Below are 15,901 nucleotides of genomic sequence, written 5' to 3'. Positions count from 1 at the left end.
AGCGAACACATTTTTGAAACTTTTATCACGAGCTTCTGCAAGTGCAGATTTTCTAAGGACATTTTACTTAACCGTTCAAGCCAGTAATAAATAAATAATTTGTAATACGCACTTAACTTCGACAAATCGGAACTTCGGAGATTCTAATTAAGAGACAGAAATTCTACCTACAAGGCTTTCAATCTTTAGTTTATTTTATGGACAACTGCCATTAATATCAATTTCTACTTATTTCAGAATTTCTTTATTATTCCCGATATACGAGTACAATATGACATAGCTATTTTGAATTGAATACCTTGTTAACAACAATATACAATTAACAATTGCGGGACCCATTGATACAAAACTATATATTTTTGCAAGTAACATTTATCAAAATTTTATCTCCATATACCAGCGAGGTGAAAAGTAAAAAAAACATTGAAGCACTGTACTTATGATCTCCAATATTTTCAAAAACGTTTTCAATAAACGCCAGTTTAGATAGCAGGCATCACTGTATCTTAGTATCTTTCAGATGCCATTATCAGCCATTATCCCGTAATGGAAGCTTCGAACTGCCGTCTACCTTATAATGGTAATGGATGATGCATGCGAGTTATGATCGATCGCTTGCATTATCTATGGTTCCTTTAGTATTATATGCATTTAAAAATGCTAAACATTACGAAAGAAACATTTTCTACAAGAAATACACATAGTCTACCTTTTTTAAGGGTAGCAAACGAGCATGCAGTCCACCTGATGGTAAGTGGCTGCTGTTGCCCATGGACATCTGTAATGAACCCCGGATAGGTTTAGATACCTGAGGTCGGCCACAAATGCGTCGCTACTCCTGAGTACTAACCTGGAACACCTCGGAAAAGTAGACATACTTTTCCGAGGCCCTTTCCCACCACATCCTTCAAACCAGAACACAGCAGCATTTACCACTGCTGTTATGTTAGTGTGGCGGTGCTGCCGCCGGAGTCGAACCACAAAGGGTTCTACCACCTTCAAAACTCTTCAAAAGTCTATAAAAATCTTTAATACAAAACTTTACACACCTGAGTCGCAAAGAATAAGTTATGGACAGACAGATATCCCTCGAAGTACTTAGTTATAAAGAAAACACTCAGTCTTTTAAAGTACGAGTACTATTTCAAATTTAAAATAAATATGGAAAATGTTTGAGACATGAAACAAATGTGAAAACTTAGCATTGTATTTTCTGCTGCAACTGACAGATTTTTATGGAAGTGTTCTTTGTTTATCTGAAGGTATTGAAGTATTATAGTATACTATGTTATTATACAGAATTATGAATGTAATGTGCCACTGTAATGCCTCATTACAGGTATTAAGAACTATAAACCCCCGGTGGAACGTAGGAAATTAGAGAATTGTTGTAGTTTTTACATTATTAAAAATCAATCTATCCAGCTATTGTTTACTAATGATTTGATAACTTCTAGTAGGCAGGAATATTATTTTTGATTGATCTTTGGTACGTCAAACATTGTATAGATTGATTATAAATAACGAGCGTAAGTCGCCTATATATCCAAAGATATAAAATAAATGAAATAAACATATTCCTCAAAGACCTGTATCTATACAAAGCAAATACAGGTCAGTGATATTCCTCCTACCAAAGACTGATTTTCTGTCACAACTTGTGTTCTTTCTTGAGCAATTCCGTCATTGAGTCCCATCTTCACGGCTTTCAGATGTTGTTGGCTTAGATGTCTTGAGCAGTGTTAAACCTTTAGTCTGTTGGACCTATGATAATGTGGTACAGGATGATGGAGAAAATCTGTCTGCATGTCTCTGGGACAAAACTAAAAACCACGCTAAATTCGCACAAGGAAATATTTTAGTCCCGACGATCCTGATTAGGAGTATGGACACAATTATTAAAACCGTGTATTGTCGTCGGTCATAATTGTTTAAATTTCTGAATTAATCTGACCCTTCAAAGTGAAAAAAAAGTCCGAAGATTCCATTACATACCCAGATACATACGAGTAGGTAAGTATAGGTCAAGATAATAAAAGCGTGGTAAAAACGATGGTGTTCCCGTAGTCAGACCAAACAACTCACCGCTTCGTCTTTGATATAAATTAGCATATTTTAGATCGTTCCTACCTGAAACTTGTATGATATGTTTATTCAGGACATCCACCCTGAAGTTATCGGCCTCTGAAGGAGTTGAAGCGTAGGCGGTAGAATTACCATACAGGTTCATTCGGTATATTTATAGAATGCTTTATAAAATGAAATGTTCTGAAGAGCTACTTAAAAATTGTACAATTTTCCCGTTCACTAAAGAAATCATTTGGAGATTATTTTCTGAATCTTTTTCATTATTTAATATAATATATCCGTCTGACGCGCGAAAGGTTCCGGATTCGATCCTCGGCCAGGCAGATATGTGGATGATGAATTTAGATATTTGTTCTGGGTCTGGGTGTTTGTGTATTCGTCTCTGAGTGTGTCACGATACAGGGAATCCTAGTGTAAGGCTGTGAGAGTAGAATGTGTTTATTTAATTAGTAATTAAACCATTAACCTTATCTTTACTCAATATATACAGACTGATTGTCGACATTAAACGAAGAGAGAACAAGATAAATGTGATATAAGAAATTTCGTCATTAAGCACCCTTCGAATCGTCATCGAATCTTGGAATCTCTAACTGAGAGGCCGAGTTTCTACCACTAGGCTATTATTTAGTACATTTTAGGTAACTACAATGTCTAATTTAAACAGCGTAAGCGAGTTTGCGTCGCCTCTCAGTTGTGTGGAGACACCTGCCCAGCAGGATATAACAAGGGATCAAGCAAACCTATTTATTTCTTAATTTTTTTATTTTATTAAAGTTGCAACTGAGCATACATTCATTCATTCTGAGTATTGCCTATTGCCGCCGATGGACATTTGTAATTAATCTCAGATAAGATTCGAGTCCTATGTTAGGTTACAGTATAAGTATGTATACAGTATTCTATCTTCATACAAACGCACGGAACGCAAGTTATACCTACACATCTCTATTTCGGTATGCAGTCGGTATACGAACATGCGCAAATGTGTCGCAGTGATGAACGGTCGGTGTGACGGTATTTAGATATTGTTTTTTTTTTATTGAAACAATTATATCTATAGCGTATGTACTAGTAGGTACCATAATGTACTGTTTCTTTTTTAAAAGATAGTTTTTTAATTTTTTACCGAGCAAAATACCTGGATTCATACATAAAAAATGATAGGACGAAGGAAGTTGACATACGAATGTTAATTTAGCAAAAGCTATTCTCGTTGAACACGAACAAATTAAAACTACACTTTTCATACCTACTAATTTGCAACTTATTTATTATAACTTATTAATTAACTTATTTATTTTCACTAAAACAAAATATCAGACAACTTCTACTATGTAAAGGCTAAAATAGAATATTTACAATAAAAAAACTAGAAGAAAGTCAGACGTAATTAAATACTACACATAATAGGCTACTTATGTCACAAGTATCGTATACTATTTTATAGCTCGTGTGACATAAACCCGCTAATATTAAGTAATCTAGAAAAATATGATTAATAAAGAATCATTATATTGATATTATTTCGATTTTTACACTGTGCGAAAACAATCACAGTTGATGGTAGTAGGCAAGCGAGTTTTCCGAATCAGTTAGTCAGCTTCTCTACGTCTAAAAAGTAATTATAACCAGACAATATGAACGGTACAGAAAGTGAATATAGTGACGATTCGAACTACGAGGTTTTCCCGGATAGCATAAAAGAAATTGCAAAGTGTAGGCAGCCCATAATAAGCCGTTGGGCATTCAAGGTTGTGCCTCAAGGTCTTGTGCGATGTTGCCGCCTCGCCGACCTGCGCGCGCATCCCAACAGCCGATGCAACGGCCGTTCGCGCGCCGCCGCCCGCGCTTTTGTTTTAGTCTGGTTGAGTCCTCGATGCCGAGCGTTACGTATTTGTGTATATTAAAGCAAAGTAATAACTTACATATTGTTACAAAAGTCAATAAATAACCTTGAATGTGTTGCCCAGCAAATCTAAGAAGACGTATACTGCAGCATATAACGCTTTCAAAAACTGGCGCAAAGAAAATAAATCAAATTCTTTTTGTGAAGACGTCCTTTTGGCATACTTTGCGCACATATCGACCAAGTACGCTCCACTAACTTTATGGGCAACGTATTCCATGTTGAAATGCACAATCAACGCGTACGATCACGTCGATATTGGTGGCTACAACAAGTTGACAACATTTTTAAAAAAGTACCTATAGTTTGGGATATCGCTCTAAAATATCGCAAGTTTTTTCGAGAGAAAACATTGCCAATCTTTTAAATGAAGCACCTAATAATATATATTTATTAGAAAAGGTGAGTAAAACCCTAATTATATATGTATACCAGGCACAAATATGTTGATACTTCGACCTAAATACAAAAATATGTACTACATACACATTTATATACTTTGTAATCATGATTAGCATTAGGATTGTTTAATTTATAGCCACCACACTCGTACAGATGACACACACGTACGAGTGTGTACTCGACCACACACACGTATTTATCACATACATGAAACTTGTATTTTTTTTAAAACTCTCAACAAATAGTAGCAATAGTGTGCATTTTCGACTTGTTAACTTATTCACGCCCGGTATGGATATGTGCTCAAAAGATAGTAATTGGAATTATTAATTGTTAATTCCTTTTCAGGTAGCTCTTATCTTTGGAGTTTCTGTGGCATTGAGAAGAGAAGAGTTCGTGAACATCACCATCGGCGACGTTAATAAAGTGGAAGACGATGTACTTCTCGTACAAGTACCAAGAATCAAAAATTACGTACAAGGTCTTTCACTATAACTAATGAGTTATTTCATTATTGCTGGAAATATCGACAGGCAAGACCGGAATATTGTTCTAATGACAGATTTTTTCTCCGGTATACGAATGGGGCATGCACTGAACAAGCTGTTGAGATCAATAGATTCGGATCCATGCCAAGAGACATCGCAGAATATTTACATCTGCCCGACGCTTAAAATTTCACAGGGCATAGCTTTCGAAGGACGTCGGCAACTCTCTTAGTCGACGGTGGTGCCGATATCACAACGTTACAGAGGCACGGAGGCTGGAAATCGGCGACGGTCGCTTTCGGGTACATTGCCGACTCCGTAAACAATAAAATAGAATTTGTGAGCAAATTACCAATGGGATGGACATTATAAAACGCACCAAAAGGGTTGTTGCCGATAAAAAATCAGAACATGAGCCTTCGAATTCTCGCCTGAACTTTTCTAAAAACATTTCAAGCAACGAGAATGGTGCTTAAACCACGAGAGCGTCTATACCTTTATTGGGGGGAAAAAAGAGATACCATCAGGTACTATCGACGAGTTGTCGGCTTCTTCAATGTATGAGGCGAAAACCGTCTCTGAGATCCAATCGGAGCAGTCAAAAGGAGCTATTTTTTATCATCAAGATATCGGCTTATACATTCAAAATTTTACCAATGAGGCGGCGCATTTTAGTTTTCATAATTGTAATGTAACTATTAATAAAAGAGTATTCACGTCTGAGAGTAAGGTCGTTCAAACCGAGGAAAATTATTAAAAAAAAATAATGTTTATGTTCAAAAACATATTGTCTTAGTATTTTAATTTCAGAAATTGTTTCCGTTTATGTTCATTATGTAATAAGAATAGTGAAATGATTAAAACTATTAGTATGTTGTAGTAGTGTTTTATTTGTTTTAAAATAGTATACACAATGGCAAGATCATAAATACACTCAAAATTATTAACATAATTATTGCTCTAGACAAAGTAATCATTTCTGACTTTTAATTTTCAAATGGCATTTACAAGTGTGTAAAAATCGGCTACTTTGGACACGGAAAAGCATGGCTAAAATGCGGGTTTAGGTCACAGAGTGCTATAAATAATGTTGGCGCACAGCCCTAATGCGAACTCTCGCCCGGCGCCCCATGGGTATATAATTGAAGGACAGGGCCGAGTTACAATACTATATAGATCCTTATACTGTGGTTAGGTCGGTCTCAGATTCGTTGCGTTGCTACGCCTGTGGTTTAAGTTGAAACACCTCCAATAAACATGTAATAAAAGCAAGACTTTTCCGAGGCGTTCCAGCTTAGTCCTCAGGGGTAGCGGCGCATCTGTGGCCGACCTCAGGTAGGAATATCTAATCCTATCTGGGGTTGATTACAGATGTCCATGGCCGGCAGTAGCCACTTACCATCAGGTGGACTGCATGCTCGTGTGCTACTCTTATATTATAAAAAAAAGATGTTTTCTGTCGTACGGTGTGGTAAAGCTGGCGAATCACAAATCTTCCATTCGATTATGAAAAGGTGGATTTCCACTCGTTTGTTATTTTAGTTTCATAAAAATACGTATTTTTATGTCGAGGGTAAAACAGGCTGAAACTACCGTATTCTATATCAAAGGGAGAATTACGTCACGCGTGAGATAAATTGTTATGGGATTCCTTTTCACGTTTTATATCACCATTTTTATGGGGAATAACGTATTTTAAAGCCGAGTCGTAATAAATTCGCAAACTATAGCGTAGTTACATTACATCAACTACTTGGAAAACTGTGGGAAAACTGGTTGCAAGTTCAAGATTGATAGCTTGATACATAAAATATTTCCAATGTTTAGATGCATACGTCAGGGTAGTATGGAGCTACCACCGTGAAAGATCCAGGATTTTGCTTGAGAGGAATTTGACCTAGGCTGATTAAAAAAATGCCTTCTAAAATATAAGGTTATCGAAAAACAGCTTTTCCCTCTTTTAGGAGGAATTTGTCTTTCCTTATAATTGAAGATAGATGATAGATTACAAGGTTTTGGGAAAGGGGAGGCTTAAGACCTCTCTTGTGGATGCTCAGTGGCCTGGGATGGAAATGTTAAACGAAGCCCGATGCCCTCAATCTCAGAAGTTGAATTTTACAAGCCTTTATAAATGTCTACAAGAGAACTTGTATCACTCCTGCCCTCCCCTTAGTCTGCCAGTTGCTAGCACCATGTTGAATTCTGAGTAGGTTAGTAGAAAGGCGGTCAATGCAACGCCAGCCTCTTGTTAATATAATTTCCACATGTAAATGTAGACTTATCAACCCATTATAGCCTTATGAGTGTACACTCTCCATGATGAAACTTTAGAGAATAGCTAACACCGATAACAACACTACACAATATTGAGACTAATATAAAACACAGTCACGTAGGTTGCTCCACGATATTTTCATTCACTATTGAAGTAAGTTATAACTAATTTCTAACACACATGACTTCGAGAAGTTAGACGTGTTTTGAATTCTAATTTGAGTATTAGCATCAAAGGATTTTTTTTTACATTTTACAGACTCTAAAGTAGCAAACGGGTATGCACACCCAACGATACCTACTTTTTTTCGAGGGGGAAACCTTCAAAAGGTACCCGACGACGTGGGAGCGACGCCGGGTTATGTGGGATTTTTACCGCACTAAAACCCGTCCTCATGGACGGCCACCGGGGGGTTGTTGGAGAACTCCGCGATTTCCGACGGAACACAACCGGAGGCCTCCAAGCGCGATGCCCGGATCGGGCTCTGTCCTGGGAAAGCGTTCGCTCCTCCCGCCGCATACCGTCGTAATCACCAGATACAACATCTGGTGATTACGACGGTATGCGGCCACACATATCGCCGTCTTTCCCGGGGTAGCATACTAGACGGTTCGAGCTCCCACTCTTGCCGCCCGTAACCCCGGTAGTCCCCTTCAAGTCAACTCTTACGACAGGCAGGGGATACCGTAGCCCTATTCTAGTCCCGGAACTACAGGGACAACCCAACGATACCTACCTTAGTGGCTACTGCCGCCCATGGATATCCATAACCAATCCCAAAAAACATTAAATTTCTACCTGAGGTCGGCCATCGATCGGTCGCTGCTGGGAATTAAGCTGAAATGTTTCGGACAAGTATATCAAGTGGTAAAAGACCACACCCTTCAAACCAGAACACAGCTGAGCTTAACGCTGCTGTTATTAGGCAGAAATAGGCGTGGTGGTGGTGCCGCCGGAGTTGAACCACAGAAGGTTCTACCACCTTCAAACTTTACTTCATTTATGTTTAAATAACGCCTCCTTAAGGGCTAATGTTTACTATGATTAATCATGAAGGGCACGCATGACGTTTATATATTAGATCCCTTCGGTGTTCGGGAAATGACATGTTCCCTCCCCTACGTGTAAGGGTGCAATTTCCGCCTATTTTCTGATGTGTCCTTATTGATGCCAAGTTATTGATGTTTTTCGAAGCAGGCGCTGTTTATTATGTAACAATGGTTTGGTATTTTAAGTAAAGCTTGTATAGTCAGATTAAGACAATGGTGAAGGCCCCACTACATGAATGTACCAGGAAGGCGGCGACAAGAAAGGAGTGGCGACGTCTTGTTAAGCGTGCCACGAAGACCAAATAATGACGACGACCGCTCCGACAAGAGTGTAACGCTTAAGAAGAAGAACTTGTATAGTAAATTTATTTTTGTAAACATTGAAGCTGAGTGGGGACCTTTTTGTTATAAAAAAATCCGTTCTAGACTCCGGCAGTGCCGGTAACTTTAAGTGTTCACTTGAATATGCGCTATCGTACACAAATTACATTTTATATGACACTAACTGACCCGGAAAAAGCTGTGTTGCCATATAAATAAAAAAAATGTTATGGGTGAACTACCCTTATCACTTAGGGGTATGAAAAATAGATAGTAGCCGATTCTCAGACCTACTGAATATGCATAAAAAATTTGGTGATAATCGGTAAAGCCGTTTCGGAGGAGTACAGTAAAAAACATTGTGCACGAGAATTTTATATATAAGATTAAAAATTTAGCACTTGGGAACGGTTACAATTATTTTATATTGAAAAGTTCATCTGACAGAATGTCTTACGAATTTTCGATCAGGGTCACAGTCAGAGTTCAACATTTTTTACCCATCACAAAAAGTGTACAAGGCAAAGAAGTATTCACTTTAAAAATCACTGTCAATGTGGCTTATAAAATGATAGATCAAAAAATTACTAAAGTAGTCTCCAGCTCTATAGTAGCAAACCTTCTCATTAGTAATACGGTCCCGTTCCGTCCATCTATCTTCTTTTAAGCCACTTACGCGCCAGACAAAGAGATTTACGATCTATCTGCTTAAGCCTTATCTGTTCTCATTAATTTCCTCTTATGTTTTGGCTCAATCAAGATTTAGTCTATTATGTTTTTGTGACTTAGTACTTTTTATTATCAGGGTATTGACAATCAGGCTCTACTCTACAGGTCTGTCGTTAAGGTCCGAGGTTTTGACATCTCGTTTGTCGAAGTTGAAGGCGATTTAAAAGTTATGATTAATAAGTAAGTTCATTGATGAAGTAAATCGTTGCGAGAAAGCCTAACTACAATTGAGATTTTCTATAAAATAGTGTGAAAGGGGTGTGATTTAGTAAACACTACCTCTTTGCGCTTGTTCATCGTGGTGGACTAAACCCTTTTTCATTTTGATACACAATTGTCTAGCAATGAGATAAATATAAAAATATTGTATAAGAAATTAGCCACATTAAATTCATTTCACGCGTTTCGACGCTGAAATAATTAATGACTACTTATTAAGTACAACCTGATAATGAAACTTTACTTTATTGTTCTCGAAAGCAAGGTAGGGCTGCCAGTAGGAAAAATAATAATAGAATTAAATCCTAGCCATACAATATATGTAAAAATTGTGTACGCCCTATACTTTTTTTTTTATAATACAGGAGTAGCAGACGAGCATGCAGTCTACCTGATGATATTCCTACCTGAGGTCGACACAGATGCGACGCTACCCCTGAGGACTAAGCTGGAACGCCTCGGAAAAATCTGTCTCCCTTACCACACTCTTCAAAACGGAACACAGCAGCGCCTAACACTGCTGTTATTAGGTAGAAATAGGTGTAGCGGTGGTGCCGCCGGAGTCGAACCACAAAGGGTTCTACCACCTTCAAGTTGGTAGGTTGGTTCAAGATTAGTTGTGGGAAGAGTCTGAAATAGTGGAAAAGTAGTTAACATTTTATTTGCTGGTAATAAACAGTTATTAATTAAATAAATATTAAATGGTAATCAATAAAGTAATAGTCGTTAGTCCCACAATTTAGACGAATTTACGACACCACATAAGTGTATATTAAAATCGTTAAAATTCGACAAGATTTTTGGTTTGGAGGGCATATTAAAGAATGAAAATACATGTACTTGAAAACATTAATCTCCATAGTCGGGTAAAAAGGGCTGCAGCTATGCAGTGCCAGCCCTACAAGCAACGGGTTCAGAACCAAACACACAAGGAGCTCACATGTCGACGATCGCATTAAATAAGAAGCTAACGTGAAGAAATTTAATTTGGCGTAAAGTGTACGAATGTTGAACATTCTGGAAAGTATAGTAGAGTATATATACTCTGTGAACGTGTAAGTGAAATTCCAAGTGAAGAAAATTGCTTTGTAAGGTAAGAAGACTGGGAATACGTTTGTGTAAGGTTTTGTGATTGTGTCTGTCATATTAAGAACTAAATATGGGTCAAAAAACATAATGCATGAAGGGGCCAAATTATACAATACGTTACCTAAATCAATAAAAAACAATAAAAATATAAATAAATTTAAAAAGGAAGCACTAGCGCACGTCATGAAAAATATTGAAATTTAATTAGAGTAACTCATTATGTATTTATAAGCACGCTTACTGAAGTTATCTTACTGTATTAGCTTAAGTTTGTCTTATAAGTGAAATTTTGTTATTTCTTTAGACAATAAAATTCTTTAAACCTATATATTGCCATTGAAGATTTTGGGGTATACAATTAAATTTTGTAGTATTACTAACACAATTGTGGTTATTAATCATAGAATTTGATCAATAAATGCAGTGGACATCATAAACGTTTGATGCGCTGAAAGTGATTTTGAAATCAGCTGTCGACAAGCATTTTAGCAATACAGGCCACATTAGGAAGTAATATCTGAAATTTTGACAAAAACAAACTTGTGTGTTTCTATGACACAGATAGCAATCGAGCAAGCAGGCCCATGGAAATCGGTGACTAATATCATACTGGTTGTACCTGAAGCCGATACCTAAGTCAGCTGGCATTTACACCCTTCCACTAAAACGCAAAACTGTTTTACATTAAAAATGGGTGACGGCGGTATAACTCTTGTGGAAGCAAGTACGGTAGACCCAGAAGGCTTTCAAATAATTCGTGACGTGAAGCTTATTTTACGAAACGTATTTGTAAGAAAATTAGACACATTCACCAAATTTATTTGTCTACAGTGATTTACTCGTAAATGGTATTTGACTTTAATTTTGTAAGAGAGGAGCGCTCAACAGACCCGTAACCCGATAATGCCAAGAGTACGGTTTCGTAGAAGTGCTTACCTTGGTAAATTGGACCTGACAATGTAAAAACTGTAAAATGAATTAGATTTTTATTCAATTCTCATTCTTATGATCATTCTGCCTTTTAAGATATATAAGATTTTATTAACATTACGTAGTATGTATAACATTTAATACTTAAATAACATTAGATAATATTGCCTGTGTGATATAGACTGCAATATCATCTTTGTGCATATGATTTAAAAATAGGTGCAATAAGAGCTAGCCTTCAAAGTCGGTGATGCCTCTGTGCCCTCTGGTGTGCATGGGTTTGTGTGCAATTGTCCATGGGTAACCAATGACGGTAACCAATTTCCATCCGGTAGTCTATATAAATGTGCTCGCTATTAAAATATTTTATACAAAGATATTGAAATATAGCCCTGTTATATTATTCTCTCAGATATATGAGTTAAGATTAAACCCAAAAATAAATTCGGCATTGGCACATGTAATTCGATTTATTTAATTAATTAACAGGGACTTGGTAGGTACTGCAATAACGTCAAAATGCGAAATTCTCTTTTCATCGAGTGCCTTAATTTATACAGAACATTTAATTTTCATCTTGAAATTCCATCGCATATGTGATATTGCCCCAAATTTAATTTGCCCCATGTTTCATAAAGTGCCTTGTAATAAGATGAAAAATAAATCCTATATTTTTTACACCGTTGTTGTTATATTCGGGCACTTTTCCACTTGCACTTTTAATCACTTTTTGCAAGATAATATCATCCAATTAAACACTTTTCAATATTATTATCTACTAACTGTGCCCGGGGTATCACCCGCGTTTAAAAAAATGTAACATGTAAATGATACTCTTATAACCGACATATAAGGAGAACATGGTCATAAATATAATATAGACAAATCACGTAATACGAGTATCTTTATACTCTACGAGATTTTGTTCGCGGTTTCGCTCACGTTACGAAGTAATATTTTCATCCCTTATTTTATCCCCTTGGGGGTAGAATTACTGATGCCTACGTCATAACATCTACCTGCATGCCAAATTTCAGCCCGATCCGTCCAGTGGTTTGGCCTGTGCGTTGATAGATCACTATGCCAGTCAGTCACCTTTGAGTTATATATATTTATATATGTTATTCTGATATTAAACTGTAGGTATTATTATTACGTTCAATGCAAATTTATAGATTTTGCCATCAAAAGGTACAAACATCCATACTTACAATCTTTTGCCTTTATAATATTAATAGGACTTTTTCTGTATTTTATGAAAATATTAATGGTGGTAGAACTCCGCTGTATTTATTCTGCCTGATAACTGCAGCAGTGTTAAGGGCTAATTCTAGTTTGAAGGATGTGGTAGAGAGACACACGTCTGGCTATGGTTTATTAGAAGTGTCCACTATCCATGTACTGCAATAGCTCAGATTAGTAAATAGTTACTACGTAAGCAATAGCAACTTACTATCACGTGGACTGCACGCTCATTGCTACTTGTATCAATAAAAAAGAAAACGAAGAATTCGAAAATAGAACAAATAAATATTTTCATTCTCTGCAATGGCGTCTCATTCGATCATTCGATCTTTTAATAATGGCCGCTCTCACTTCCGTAACGTGATATTTTATTTTGTTTCGACGTCCATCGAATTCCCGGAAGAGGAATTCCCGGAGGAGGAGAGAATCTCATTTGATATTGCAATTACATATTTTGTTTGCTTACTTCGATAATAAATTCGTTATTACTTAATTAAATTGCTTTTGAACTTATGAATAAATAAAGTTGCTTGAATCTATCTAATTTATTGCACGCGTTTTATATATGGTCCACATAAGATATTTTTAAATAAGTAGCAATCCATGTGGTGCTAGATGGTCACTGGCAGCCCGTGGATATCTATGATTAACCCCAGATGGGACTGAAGTTCTACCAATACCCGAGACATTTTTTTTAAGTATTGTTCAATTCTTATTAACTAGTAGGTGGGTACATGTAAAAAATCCACCAGAGTTGTCTTTTAATATCACTTCTTGCTACCAGTCGTTGTCTCGTGCCTGTTTTTCACGTGTGCTAGCCGTCTTACCGCGTGTGACCTGTGAAGTGCAAAGACTCCTCAGGAAGACCAGACCGTGATTACTTCTTTAAGCCATGTGACAGCGCCGTGTGCTTCACTCTTGCCATGATTCGTGTTTGCAGATAGACTTGGAAGGCAAGGTTGGTGGTTTTATCTACTCATTTGTTGACGATGATTTTGTCATATGACTTACAATTCTACATTCTCACATTATGCAGTCCACTATATCGTTAGGAGTGTGAGGCCTGTGTGTAAGAAGGAAAACCCCAATATGAAGGCAGAGTTTTTAACTACTCGGCTACTGTTTATGGACAAAGCGTAGTATCTAAACTCCTTGAAAATGTCAATAGGAAAGCGAGGGTAGGTATATGTTAGCGTAAGCACCTGATTACAATTGAAGTACGTAACGAAGGGTCTTTTCGAATAATAGACCTTTACCTGTATAGAGAACTTTACGGCCAGCCTTTTGAATTCCGTTACATTCGGAAATGCCATTCTCATGCCTACGTGAGGGTTGAACCCTTGATTGTCGATTATACGGCATTATAGTGGCAGGGGGGTGCGAATCATTTGACATGGGTAGTTTAAGTAATTGTTAAGAGTGGGCGCTTTGTGTAAGCCTATTTTCTATAGTATACTACTACTGTATAGTTACGAGTATGCAGTAGTTGGCCAAATCTTAAAATACGAGTAAATAGCGATAAATGTTCAAAGGAGCCTTAGGATCGATTTGGATATAAACTAAAATTATACCATATAATATTTTTTATCTATTTTTGGGGCTTATGAATAGATTTTTGTAATAAAAAGTTCGTCATGATAATTATTGCTACATTTCTTGTCTTGTCTTTGCTACCATATTATTTAAGTACCTAATATCCAAAATTATTATTTTCAAAATGTCAAAAAATGTACAGTAACTATTTACTGACAACCTGGCATGTTTTTCCGAACTTGGCTCCCAAACTTCGTGTGTCAAACGTTCAAACTTCAGCGTCATCTTACGGATCCTCTGATAAAGTAAGGTCGGAGATCGGGGCTAATTATCCGCCTCAGATTACCATCTAATTGCCTTAGAGGTGTTCTCCGAAGTGAAATTGGTTCACCCGAGCCGTGGGGCTAATGGACTTGGGAACAAAACGAAAATTGGTAGGTTAGGGAAGACAGTTCTCGTTCTTCTTTGACGCATTGTTTTAGCTGTTGTGGGCGACTCATTGAGACTGGATTATAATTAATGAACTAGTAAATACCCCGGATTTCGTCTGCGTGGATTTAAGGAATGGATCTAGAGATTTATGAAAAATGTTTGAGTATTAAAATATTTACCTAATACCTTACGATATACCACTCGTATTATATTATATACGTTTTTATTTATTATGATTTCGTAGCGAGTTTTAAATTGTTATACTAAGGTATAATATGGGTTTATTATTAGAAATGGAAAATGATCTAATTTTTCGATAATTTTACTATTAGGGCTCTTAGGAACGATGGCTATTAGGAAAATTATTAGGAGATTTTCTATCGCTATCTTTGTAATAAAATTAGACTTTATTTATATTTGCAACCACTTTTAAATGTAACAACAAACACCAAGGCATAAATCAAGTAAAAATACCAATTACAAAGTTTATTTTATTCACTTAAGACTAAAACAATATAGACTTACGAACTAAACTATTGACTAAGCCAATATACTTTACAAGAGACTCCAGTAGCCTTACTGAGTATTTCTTTGATGAACGTGATGAAAGAAATTTATACACTTATTGATACACTTAGATAATGATATGACTAAATTATAATAATGTTAATCAATGAAGTTTAAATACTTCTCTACATTAGTGGCGTTGTAGTAATATAACACAATTGCGCAAATTATTTTGTGCCAATTTTTGTCATAATTGCGCAGACTAACACTGTTCACGTAGTCTTTATAAAATATGCAATTCATTAGTTTATGATATTTGGGTGTTACGATTGTTAAGTTGTTGTTGAAAATTGCATAGTCGTTTTATGTACAAACAGTTGCTACATTACAATGCGTTTACTAGTAGTACGTTTACTAGTAGTAAACTAGTAGTACTAGTCTTCGACAACTTGTATTGTAACGAATACTGTTGTGTATTCTGAATAGGTATAGTACTTGTATTGAAATGAACTGTAGTTGAAACTATTGAGTTCCAAATGATGTCTATGATGTTATGAATGTCATTCGCATGATCTTGGTTAGAATTTGGATTAGCACTTTATTACTTTATAATAATTTCTTTCCATGATATTCATTGGAGCTATATCAAATAAACAGAGTAAGACACGTTTCAAAACTAAGAACA

This window comes from Epargyreus clarus, unplaced genomic scaffold (assembly GCF_041222505.1).
Source record: "Epargyreus clarus isolate Ecla_fem2 unplaced genomic scaffold, WU_Ecla_fem_2.2 ptg000014l, whole genome shotgun sequence".
NCBI lineage: Eukaryota > Metazoa > Arthropoda > Insecta > Lepidoptera > Hesperiidae > Epargyreus > Epargyreus clarus.
The sequence above is the reverse complement of the archived record's forward strand: the minus strand, read 5'-3'. Positions refer to the sequence as shown.